At 35.5% G+C, this 12,673-nt stretch overlaps 2 pseudogenes across 2 annotated transcripts; one reads left to right on the plus strand and one right to left on the minus strand.

The window, feature by feature from the left end:
• The first annotated feature begins 562 nt into the window (after positions 1-562).
• Positions 563-6,049, plus strand: LOC114292219 (uncharacterized; annotated as a pseudogene). The gene is made up of 4 exons (XR_014345539.1): positions 563-570; positions 2,364-3,306; positions 3,554-3,617; positions 4,538-6,049. The product of XR_014345539.1 is annotated as an uncharacterized LOC114292219 (transcript).
• Positions 6,050-8,038: 1,989 nt separating this feature from the next.
• On the minus strand, positions 8,039-12,103 carry LOC114313553 ((-)-alpha-terpineol synthase-like; annotated as a pseudogene). The gene is made up of 7 exons (XR_014346502.1): positions 11,832-12,103; positions 11,479-11,743; positions 10,315-10,693; positions 9,809-10,189; positions 9,564-9,702; positions 8,652-8,903; positions 8,039-8,385 (listed from the first exon to the last, which is right to left on the minus strand). The product of XR_014346502.1 is annotated as a (-)-alpha-terpineol synthase-like (transcript).
• Between the last annotated feature and the right edge of the window lie 570 nt (positions 12,104-12,673).

Genomic DNA, 12,673 nt, shown 5'->3' on the forward strand with positions numbered 1-12,673 from the left:
GCTGGAGACTTGTGGCCCAACTGACCACATTTGAAACAAGTAATGTCTCCCTGACCACCTCTCCTAGAACCCGAACTCAGCACTGGAAAAGTGGACCTCGACTGAGCTCTATGGGACGGCTGTGAGTTAGAACCCCTCTATCTCTTACTATCTCCATGCACATCCTGACTCCTCTTGGAGCCTCTTATCCTCTCCTCCTCCATCTGCATCACGGTCTCCAAATGAGCCGCTGCCTCTACAAGGTGTCCATAACCCCTAATCATCAACCCGGCCACCTTGAACATTAGCTTGGTCCTTAATCTCTTCTCAAACTCCAAATAATGACGCTCCTTAGTCGCCACTAACTTTAGTGCAAACCTAGAGAGGCTAGTGAATACGGCCTCAAACTCGACCATTGGTGTGCTCAACTATTTGAGCTAAGAGAACTGATCCCTCAATTTCTCCCTAACAGTGGGAGGCAAGAACTTGTCCTGGAAGGCGTCAACGAAAGCCTCCCAAGTCGCTCCAATACACCCGCGCACATACTTTCACCATTGACCTACATCTCCCTTCAGCTGGAAGAATGTCAAGGTCACTCTCAAACCTCTATTGTCGATACCAAGCATCACAAATGTCTTCACCATCTGTTCAAGCCACTCATTCGCTTGCAGTGGCTCCTTGGGATCACCCAAAAACTCATCTGGGTTCGACCGGAAGCTACTTAGGCCTGGACTTGATTCTCAACCCTGAGAATGTCCATGGATTTCCTTAATGCTCCGGTCATTTCACGGGCTAAGGCGTCCATGGCTTGTTAACCCACCGGTTCAGCCACATTAGCCAGACCAACACCCTCCTCTTGTGCCGGAATACCATCCGGTATCGGCATCTCTTGCCATCTAGGCCTACCACGCCTACCACCACGTCCACGTCCACGTCCTAACATCTTAATAAAGGTAACAAAAGATATTAGCATATTTACAAATGTGCCGAAACTAACTCACCTAATACGATAGACAACAGTAATTCACTCCACTTAAGCAAATAGTCACATAAACACATATGAATTTCATTCCCAGATAATGACCGTCTCGTGGCGTTCCTAGAGTTCCAATTAGAAACAACAGTGATCAAGTGCTCTTCTAATAGGACTTTTAAAAACTCGCAGACTCAATCAACATCCTAGAAATTCAATCTCATACCCATATAATCACATAAACATGTTATCATATAAGTACATATCGTTCGTACTTAAGTCTCTAACAAGCGAGACAAACCCATTGGGGTACTAACCACTTTCCATGTACCCAAAGTATTCAAACCTGGTACACTCTGATACCAAGTTGTCACACCCCCAAAAATAATACAATGATTCAACAGTAAAGACTAATACAAAAATGACATAAACAGAGTATTTGGCTTTCATTAATCAGAGTTCATTTACAAAAAGGCACATGCATTACACATTCATAAGCTCTACCATGAATCTATAGCATGTGACACCAAACTAAATGATCAACGAAATAAATGCCCTACGGGCTTACATCTTTCCAAGATAGTTCTTGGTTACAACAAAAGTGAGCCTAGCTCAACACAATACAAAGCCCTTGGCTATACAAAAACAGATCTAACAAAATAGAAGTTCTTGCTCCCAATCCCTCCAAGCTATTACCTTGGCGAAGGCATATCACCGGCACCTGAAAATGATTTTTTCCAAATAGGGCGAGCCAAAGCCCAGCAAAAACAGTCTAGCATAATATATGAACTTTAATAAGGTTATAAACATGATGCACCTGGACAATGTTCAAAATAAGAATCATTTACAACTTTTCTTCCCAAACCCATATCATATCAATTTGTTTCGTGTCATTTCAAATCTCCTCAATTCATGAGTCATATCCATTGTTATCCAGACAACCTAACTGAGATTAAAACTCAGTGGTTTTCTTACCACACAACCGTTACACATAAACACTTCAAATTGCTAGTGGGAATCGACACCCATGTATATATAATGTTTTCAGGACTTTCATCCTGGACGCACAGGCCAACTTAGTTCAATGGAGTCCATCATCTTTCTCCTCCAAACATCATACACATACAATGTATTAAACACAGTCATATTCAATGACAATCAATAAGAGATTAGTTTCAATTCATCTAATCCTCATGCAATTTCTACAACAATCACAATTGTCCTCCACCGATAACCAAAAACAGATATTTCTAAACAGATATACAATTTTCTCAACATATAAATTATTCAAATTTCCATAGGTGAGAGATGATACACATCCAACTTCACCATTTATATAAACATTCATCTAATTTCATATTCCCATTTCCAATTTCATTAGTTATGCAAAATAATTACTTGAACATTTTAGGACAAAACCCCATCTCCTTCCAAATCTCATCTCAACAACCAAATCATCTATTTTAACACAACACAAGAATCGTCATGAGAAAGTACAGGAGAACTGTATTGACCTTGTCGGTCGTATTGCTGACCGTGGTGCTGAGTTTGTACCAGCAAGAGAGTGGATGAGGATCTGTTTTGAACTCCTGGAGATGCTTAAAGCACACAAGAAGGGTATCCATAGAGCTACAGTGAATACATTCGGGTACATTGCCAAAGCCATTGAGCCACAAGACGTTCTGGCAACATTATTGAACAACCTCAAGGTGCAGGAGCGTCAAAATCGTGTTTGCACTACTGTGGCAATTGCAATTGTCGCAGAAACATGTTCTCCTTTTACAGTTTTACCAGCCTTGATGAATGAATGTCGTGTGCCAGAGCTTAATGTTCAGAATGGTGTTCTGAAGTCCCTCTCGTTTCTATTCGAGTACATTGGTGAAATGGGAAAGGATTACATTTATGCAGTGACTCCATTGCTAGAGGATGCTCTCATGGACAGAGATTTGGTTCATAGGCAGACTGCTGCTTCTGCTGTGAAGCACATGGCTTTAGGAGTTGCTGGGTTGGGATGTGAGGATGCTTTGGTTCACTTACTGAACTATATTTGGCCAAACATCTTTGAAACATCCCCACATGTTATAAATGCTGTTATGGAAGCCATTGAAGGAATGAGGGTGGCACTGGGTGCGGCTGTGGTGCTTAACTACTGTCTTCAGGGACTTTTCCACCCAGCAAGGAAGGTTAGGGAAGTGTATTGGAAGATCTATAACTCGCTGTATATTGGTGCTCAAGATGCACTTGTGGCTGCTTATCCTGTGTTGGAGGATGAGGAACATAACGTATTTAGTAGGCCTGAGTTGACCATGTTCATCTGAGTAGGAGATTTTGTGATGTTGGTTGAGCTACTGAAGGTTCCGCAGAATGAATACCTGAAAGGATCTTGACCCAGCTCTTTGTGGTTGCTGCTGCATTTTCAAATCCAAACGCTTTTAGTGTAGTTTGATATTCTCTAATATTTCTTGATATATTTGCTGCTTATGTAAAAACTCTTATGAAATTTAAACTGCTTTCTAGTAATATTTCTATTTTAATATTATATTTCTGTTGTGATGTTTTCGTTTTGCTTTATTGAATTTTTTCTGTGGATTTCTCTTCTAGACTAAGCATGAAGAACAGGTGATGACCTGTAGGAGGCTTTTCAGGGAGTGAGCTTCAAGCAATGGTATATGATGTAGGATAAGCTTTTAGTCTTCTTATCCCTAAGTTAATTGGTTTGAATTTAATCAATGTTCGTAAGTCAGCCCTTTTAGTTCAGTGTTGAACAATCATCCAGGTCTCCTTTTGTAGGTCCATGAAATTTTTGCACAAATGTTTATATTTTAGCTTGATCTCATTGTTCTGATTCAGAAAACTAGAGGCTGTTGGACGAGTTATTTGTGTGATCATTTCGTGTCGTGTGATGATTTAGGTTAGAAGATGAAAAAATTGGTCTTTATAGCAGACAGATAGATTGGTGCTTTGCCTTACTATTTTGTCCCTTTTGGTTCCTAGTTATAGTTATAAAACCTTCAGCTGGAGACTAAGTTGCCTTGCATTGTAGATTTTATTCTAGAGGTGGGGTTTTTAAATTGTGTAGCTTGGTTTACAAAATTATACTATTATTGAATGCAAATGAGTCAATGTGCATTAGTTAAAGTTGAAATGCTGATGATATTAAAATGCTATTATGGTTCAAACTGAATCATGTAATTTGATGTTGGATGATTGCTCAAGGACTAGTTAAAGTCTTTGATTCACTCAATCATTAGTATATTGCTTTGCTTGATAACAAATGAAAAAACTGTATGACTGTTTTATTAGTTTTGCATGTAACCATTTTATTAAATGCCTATGTTATTGTTATTCAGTGTTTGGTGAGTCGGTAGCTTTGGAATTTGAAAGAGTAGAGATATTTGGTGTTTCACACAAGGGTAACTTGTGATGACCAGGAAACTGATAAATCTTTGAAATTTTTTTTTTTCCCTCCTAGATTTTTAGGGATTTTCTATTTACTGTTTTTGTGCCTGTGTATGTGTGTTATGGATTGGTTAGTGGGTAAGTTGAGAGGTTTTTTTTTCCCTTGCACATTTTTTTTTTTGACAGTTGCAATTTCAGACATCAAAGTTTCATCACTGCAAGTTACATATGTGAGCTACAATTTTGCTGGCATTCACTCAACTGGCGGCATTCACTCTGCTGGGTCATTCATTCATGGGTGTCTCTGCAATGGGGTTTGCTCATTCATTGCCCTGGTTTTTTGTTTTTGTTTTTTCGCCCTGGCATAGTTATTCTTGTAATTAAAACAACTATATGTCGTTTATTATTGGGGGCTTTGGGACAATAAATTCTGATTAAGCCTTTATTATTAGCGCCAATGAATAAATAATGTTTTTAGAGAAAATATCTTATAAATACTTTTTTAATATTCATTAGAAAACTAATTCAATGAAAATTTCATACTTATTTTTCCATTGAGAGAGTTTCTCAATGAATATTGAAAAAGCAGAACTACTTGTATATTTTTATTTTGCAAGACCTTTTAGTTTATGTTGAAACCATTTTAAAGGGTTTGAACAGACACAATCTGCGTAAGATTACAACCCATGTTTGTAGATACAACAAATGAATTCAAAATTTAAAAACCAGAAAATCTTAGAACTGTTTCGGACCAAATGGCTATCAATCATTTTGTTTGTTTTATTGATTCTTTTCTTTTGTTTAATTCTTTATATTGATTGTCTAATTCTGTGTGACAAATCACACAGTAATGGAGTTTAGGATCTTTAGTTGTGTATGGGTCGTTGGTTGTAAGTTCACGCCCAGTCGGGTCATCACATCGGAATCAAGTCGAGTTTCGCTCAGTCACTTGCTCAGGTATATTTATGCATACATGTTAGATTGTATTTGAAAAAGGATTTTGGAAAGGTCTATTTTAAACAAAAGGTTTTTGGAGAAAGTTTCAAATCAATGTATTTAATCCTCATTGGTTTTGGTCAAGCAATTGAGTCCCCCAATGTGCAGCAATGGATCGCTTGCACGGATCAATTGTGATTCAAATCCTTTTGACTGATTTTATCAGTGGCCTGCAATCGGTAGGCAATCAACAGACGATCCATCACTTGAGTGGACATTTTGTAACATATAATGGCAGCCACTGGAAAGGTCTACTACTCAAGTGAAACTAAGAAAATTCCTTATTTGGATATGATATTCTAAATTTTTATATAAACTCTTCATAATTCATTTTTAGTACAACCATTTTCTTTTACTAAAAATATTTTGAGATTGATTCATATTTTGTATGACAATTTTCTAAGTGATTTTTGTTATAAAAAAAGTCCTCATTATCATTGCATTGCATTGTTCTGTCATGTGCCGTTGGTGTGGTAATCAGAGTCATTCAGGAACGGAGGTTGATGATCGATGGAGCTTCATGGTGTCCTATAGATCAAGAAGGCTGATGGGGTTAAGCTGCATTCGTAGAAGTTTCGTCAAGACATGGGAGATCGGTAAAGCTAGGTGAGTGGTTGTAAGTCCTTCATGTATGTCTTGTACTCTTGATTCATTATAGTAGATTTTTATTGAGCATTGGCATCGTGATTTTTTTTTCTTCTATTTTTTCTCCCGTTTACAGATTTTTTTTAATTGGGTTTTTCATATTAACTATTGTGTCATTGTTATTATTAATTGTAGTTGATTAATCTTTATCACTACAAGTTAAAATTGATAGTTAGGTTTAAATTTAAATAATGTGCTTACATGGTAATTTCGGATAAATTATTGTTTGTGCTTACATGGTCCACAAAAATAAGAATAATGTGAGTAAATTATAAAGCACCGTTAGTTAGACATATTATTCAGTTGCATTATGGATTTATATGATAATTTCTGCTAGTCTTGGCTCCTTGGCTCCCAAAAGCCACTAGGATTAGGATGTCCAATGTTAGTTCAAACCAATACAAGAGAGCCATCAGCTCTGGGCTAGCTTGGATATATTTGCACAATACAAACAAGACTGAGGATTTTACCCAACTTGCAAAGAACATTGAATTCATATACCCAAAAATAAAAATAAAAATTCCAACCATGAAGAAAGTACAATTCAAAAGGGAGGAAAGATCACAAGTAGGAGTGTAAAATTGGCCCGTGGCCCGCCAATAGCCTGTCCGCAGCTCGGAATGGCCTGGCCTGGCCAGGCCCGTGTTTAGTCTATGACTCTGAGCTTGGGTCTTGTGTTTTGGGGCCTGACCCACCAGCCCGTTTCAAGGCTCGTCCGAGACCCGGTATGCTCAACGCCCAATGTCATTTTCAAACCGTTTCAAGGCTCGTCCGAGACCTGGTACGCTCAACGCTCAATGTCATTTTCAAACTATTTTGATAAAAAAATTAGTTAGGCCCTGCCCAGCCCAAACCAAAACCCAAGCCCAATTGTGGACCGGGTTGGGCCGAATTTGCATCCCTAATCATAAAAAATGTAACACAATACAGCAGTTCTATTGAAGATAAACTTCAAGGAGGGATATTTGCTTCTGTGGCCCAGTTATAGTAAAAATTAAGGAAGATGCTATCATGGATATCCAAGGTTACTTAGAGCATCTCCAATGTTATTAAGCATTTTACTTATTTAAAAGTTACTATTATATATATATATATATATATATATTATTTTGCCAATTCATTTTTCTTATGTTTCACTTCAACCTTACTTTTTATTTTAACTATTCATTCAAATATTACTCAATTTATGAAATGCTACATTAACAACAAATATGGAGGAAAATGATCACAAGGGTTAAATAGATTTTGCCTAGTCTTAGCTACGTTTAGCTAGTGAATGTGAGTTAAAATCGAAATGCCTAATGATCATATACCTAGTCAATTGGATTTGAAAAAAATTAAGTTATATTAGGTATTTTAACTAATAGACATTATATGTTTAGTAGGTTGGAAATGCTCTAGATCAAACTAGAGCTTTGAATTCATTCATTTTCTAGTTTCTTTTTTATGCTTTCCATGAAATAGGAATCCTTCATGCAATGCCTTAAATTGAGGGAGTCATTGGCTTGTGAGTTAAAAAAATTAAGTTATATTAGTTACTTTAACTAATACATTATATGCCTAGTAGGTTGGAAATACTTTAGATGGAACTAGAGCTTTGAATTCATTCATTTTCTAGTTTGTTTTTTATGCTTTCCATGAAATAGGAATCCTTTATGCGATGCCCTAAATTGAGGCTCTAGTTATTGGTTTTTGACACCGGAATGATTTTTTCCAAAGAACATAGTACTTAATTGAAATGAAGGATTGAATTGATAACGCTTTGATTAGTTGATAATATTAGTATTAGTTTATACTTTTTTGACATATTCCTGGGAAAAGTTTCAGTAATGCCTAATTCATGCCAAGTATATCTTGTGAGAATTCTGAATTCATAGGTTGTAGAGAGATATTTATGTCACCACAAACAGAGACTAAAACAAGTGTTGGATAGGCAAACTTCCTGACTATCTCTGCACCCATTCCTCACTTCTAGTCATTACATTTTGAAAAGACATAAATATTTTTTTATAAAAGTAATCATTTATTATTATTTTTTTTGGTTACATTGGAAATAAAAAGTAATCATTTATTCAAAAGAGTATTTTATCCCTTGTCGAGATAAGGGGAACAGGATTGACTACTAATGACAAGGCACGATATTTAGTCTCATTGCCTGGAGCACCATACCCATCTCCATACTGATACATGCACTGAGCCATCCTAGCAAGGTTCATTGCATTCCCAATAAAAGTCTTAGTGAAGAGACAATTTGCAGCTCCATCTTCATTCATCTTTTTCCATGTCTCACCAATCAAGTATTTCATGTGTTCACGGGCATCGTTTTCAGGGGCACCAGTTTCATGCATGTAGCATTGGATTGATTTAGGAACGTCGCCTCTTCGTAACTCGTCCTGTATCAAAGAGAATGATTAACATGTGGTCAAACCCGGTTTAATTCTTAAACCAAGAAATTGTCTTCAACATTGTTTGAATATTGAAAATAATTGAATAGGAAAGGAAAATTATTGAATAGCATAGGAAAATTGTTGAACAATGCTTTAAAGAGAATTGATATTCTTCATCCTTCTTCCCTCCCTTTCCATTTTTTCCCGGGATCCAAACATACAGCACTAACGAACCTCTTTATGAAGATGCAATGGGTGTGTAACTCACTTACCGATGATGTTCCTAAGTCATCTGAAAGTCGGAAAATAATTGATGACCAGCGAATTATATTTGGGTAACTTTCTAATAAGCATTCCGAGGCCTCCTTTGTTACTGATTTAGAATCAAAAAAATAAGCATGCACTAGCATAAGAGGAGCTGATATCGAAATCCACGCATTGTTCATGTATTCTTCAAAGGTTGGTGTTTATCTGTTGTAGTACCACTTTGCCTCCAATAAATAAGATTTACAAATATCTGCCCACTAAAGCATTTAGAATGGTCAATTAATCGAAGAAACTACAAAAAATTAAGGGCATTTAAATTTACTTTGAATATGATCTAAAAAAGAAAAGAGTTTAAAAAAAATAAAAAATAAATAAAAAAAAAAGACAAAAGGGTGAGTGTGTGAGCCAATAGACACAATGGAGGGTGTTGTGAAGTCCACCTACTTGTGTCTATTTTTTTTTTTTTTTTGTAATTTATTTATTTATTTTTTATTGGATAAATTACAAATACACTCCCTGAGGTTTGTTTAAAATATGAATTACTCCCTGTGATATGGAAAATTACAAATATCTTCTTGTCAGAATTTTTTATTTAATAGAATTAATTGAAAAAGTGAAAATTTTAACTGTTTACCTATATAATAATAAAATTATCTGAATTATTAATTAAAATAAAATTTTAATATTATTAAAAACTGTTAATTAACTTGATGATTTATTAATAAAATTTGATGAATTATTAATAAAATGACTTATTTGTTATGAAATTAGAAATTTTAGGGGCCATAATGTAATTTCTAAAACTGCAAGAAGTAATTTATAATTTAAGTAAATTTCAAGGGGTTTGTTTATAATTTATCCTTTTTTATTTGCAGCGAAGTTGGAGGAAAAAAAATAGTTCATAAAGAAAATGATACCACTTTCTTTAGGTGTGAAATGATGTGCAATCCTTGTTACTTAAGTGCATCATAAGCCATTTCATTAGTAGAGTTGAATAAAACGAGGAAGCATATCTTCATATAGTCTGGAAGTTGTTCCATTGCACTGATATCCCACCTAAAAGTTAAAAAGAAAAAAGTAGTTTCATGTTAAAGATATATAGCTAAGAAGCATGCAAATTAATGCAGATGATATTGACACAACCATTTTCCCATCAACCAACCTCTCAACGGCATTGGTAAATAGTTCAAGTTCCTCCAATCAACCATACACATCATAGACATCATCTATTATTGTCATCAGTGTGCAGACCTTCGTGGACATTCTCCTACACTGTGTTTGGTTGGATGATTTGAGGAGGGATTTGGAAAGGGAAAGGGAAAAGTTAGGTGAAATGTGAATAAAATATACGTACATTTCACCTAGTTTCACACACCTTTTTCCTTTTCCTTTCCAAATCCCTCTCCAAATCCTCCAACCAAACGCAGCACTAAAGTATCCAAATTGAGGCTCAAAATTCATTCCCAGAGGCCATAAAAACCTCTCCATCAACCTATCTCTAGCAAAGCTCAACTTTTTTCCCAAACATGTACTCCTCCACCACCTATATTCATAACAAGGAAAAGAACATTACATAAGGTATATGAAATACAACATACATACATATATATATGGTGACTTATATGGCTGCACCCTTACTACATAACGAAAATTGGGAACATTTCTGACCTTGACATTTGTTTTACTTCTTGCTGGTGAATTGCTTGCACCATGTTGAAATCTAATTGCGCAAGCTCAAGCAATATAGAATTCATATCTCGTCTTCTCTCATACACATCAATGAACCATCTTGCCTCTAGCCTTCGCACCCTCCAATGTAGGGGAAGCTCCAAGGAATGTCTAACTAGCATGGCGAGATTTTGATCAATATCCTTCTTCTTGAGGTTTTCTTTGAGGTTTCTAGTTGTGAAATCCCTGGCCTCATCTAACAAACTTTCACCATCAATTGAAAGATATGAGGCTTCATACAAATATAGTAGTCCCTTTGTATCCTCACAAAGACAAGACCTCAAATTCCCCGTCTCGTCCGTAAATTTTTTAAAAACGTCTGCAATTCAAGCAAATTATTAATTAGTATGAGCTCAAATACAATATATATATATATATATATATATTGAGAAAAATAGTGCGTGATTCATGTTCAATTCACAATTAGAATAAATTTGGATCACACTATTTTTCTTGATATATATATATATATATATATATTTGTATTTGAGTTCTCAATCTCTACTGGACACATAAAGATATACAGTTCATAACATCAATGTCCAATCGTTTTAAGTTTTTTTGCTTCTCATTTATTTATTATTATTATTTTCTTTTTAGGGGGGGTGGTGTGTTTGTGTTTTCTCTTAAAATTTTGAGTTAATTACACTTAGCACCCCTACATTTTCACTATCCTCTCATTTTGGCTTTCACTTTTAATTGTGACAATTAACCTCATATACTGTAAGTTAATTTGCAATGTCATCCCTTTGCCTATCTACCATTAATAAGGCTAACAGAATTTGTCATGTGCTCTAAACGTGACATTTTTTTTTTTTTTTTGGTCACATTAAAACTCTTATACTTTCATCAAAATCTCGTTTTGGTCTTCATACTTTCTCTAAAATCTCACTTTGATCCCTTCACCTTTAGTTTTCATCAATCTTAATAACGGTAGATGGGCGGAAGGGTTGACACTGCAACTCGACTTAAAGTGTAAAGAATTGACTGTTATAATTGAAAGTGAATGAATTAAAGTGAGATTAGGGTGAAAGTGAAGAGTTGCTAAGTGTAATTAACCCTTAAATTTTTGACATATATGGAGTGAGGAAATCATTGAAGTACCTTGAGGGACATTGTACCCATGTTGTCTCAAAAGCCTAAATTTGAGAGCTGTAGCATGCAAATCCTCATTGTTGTACTTGTCATTCATGTTGTATATTCTCTCAAGTACTCTCTCTATCTCATCCTTGAAGTGATAGAACACTCCAAGCCTTTGCAAGTCATCAATCATCTCAAGTGCATCCAATGGATCCTCATCCACTACTTTCTCAAGCATTATCTTCACATCTTCCTTCAACTTTGCAGCCCTTTTTTCATATACATCTCCCTACAAAAATAATTTTTTGTTAGCAATTACCATTGATTTGCATCCACTAACCAAGCAAAGTATATATAACAACAGTAACTACATATACCACATATTTACTGTTAAGTGACTGCACATAGTCATGGTCCCAAATGGGAGGTTGGTGGTTGGCGGATCGTCTGATGACCTTTTGACTGCAAGGTCCATCAGCAACAACAATGCATCGAATGGCACGCAGGGATCGGCCATGAATGGGTGCTAATTGTGAGGCAGAGCTTGGATATAGTAGAGTGGCAGTACTATAAGGAGAGATAGGAAATACAAGGCTAAGAGCCATTGCACTGAATTTCTAACAAACTTAAGCTTGCTTTGATAGTTTGGCTAACTGTGATGACAACCCACACTTAAATAACATGCGTGCCCATACCAATTTTGAAAAAAAAATAATAATAATAATAATAAAAGGAGAAATTACAATTTGTACTTCGGTAATTTACACTCAATCTCACCCCCTAGATATTTCAATTGTCCTAGACAACTACTAAAGTCAGTTGGGCCAATTATTATTATTATTATTTTCTTTTTTTTCATTTTCTTTTTTGGGCGGTGGTGTGTGTTCCTCTTTAAATTTTGAGTTAATTACACTTGGCACCCCTACATTTTCACTATCCTCTCATTTTGGCTTTCATTTTTAATTGTGACAATTAACCTCATACATTGTAAGTCAAGGTGCAATGTCATCCCATTGCCTATCTACCATTAATAAAGCCAATGGAATTTGTCATGTGCTTTAAATGTGACATTTTTTTTTTTTTGGTCTCATTAAAACTCTTATACTTTCATCAAATTCTTATTTTGGTCCTTATACTTTTTCTAAAATCTCACTTTGATCTCTTCACTTTTAGTTTTCATCAACCTTAAAAACGGTAAATAGGCGAAAGGATTGACACT

The sequence above is a fragment of the Camellia sinensis genome, chromosome 12, assembly GCF_055761805.1.
Source record: "Camellia sinensis isolate YWXY chromosome 12, ASM5576180v1, whole genome shotgun sequence".
Classification (NCBI taxonomy): domain Eukaryota; kingdom Viridiplantae; phylum Streptophyta; class Magnoliopsida; order Ericales; family Theaceae; genus Camellia; species Camellia sinensis.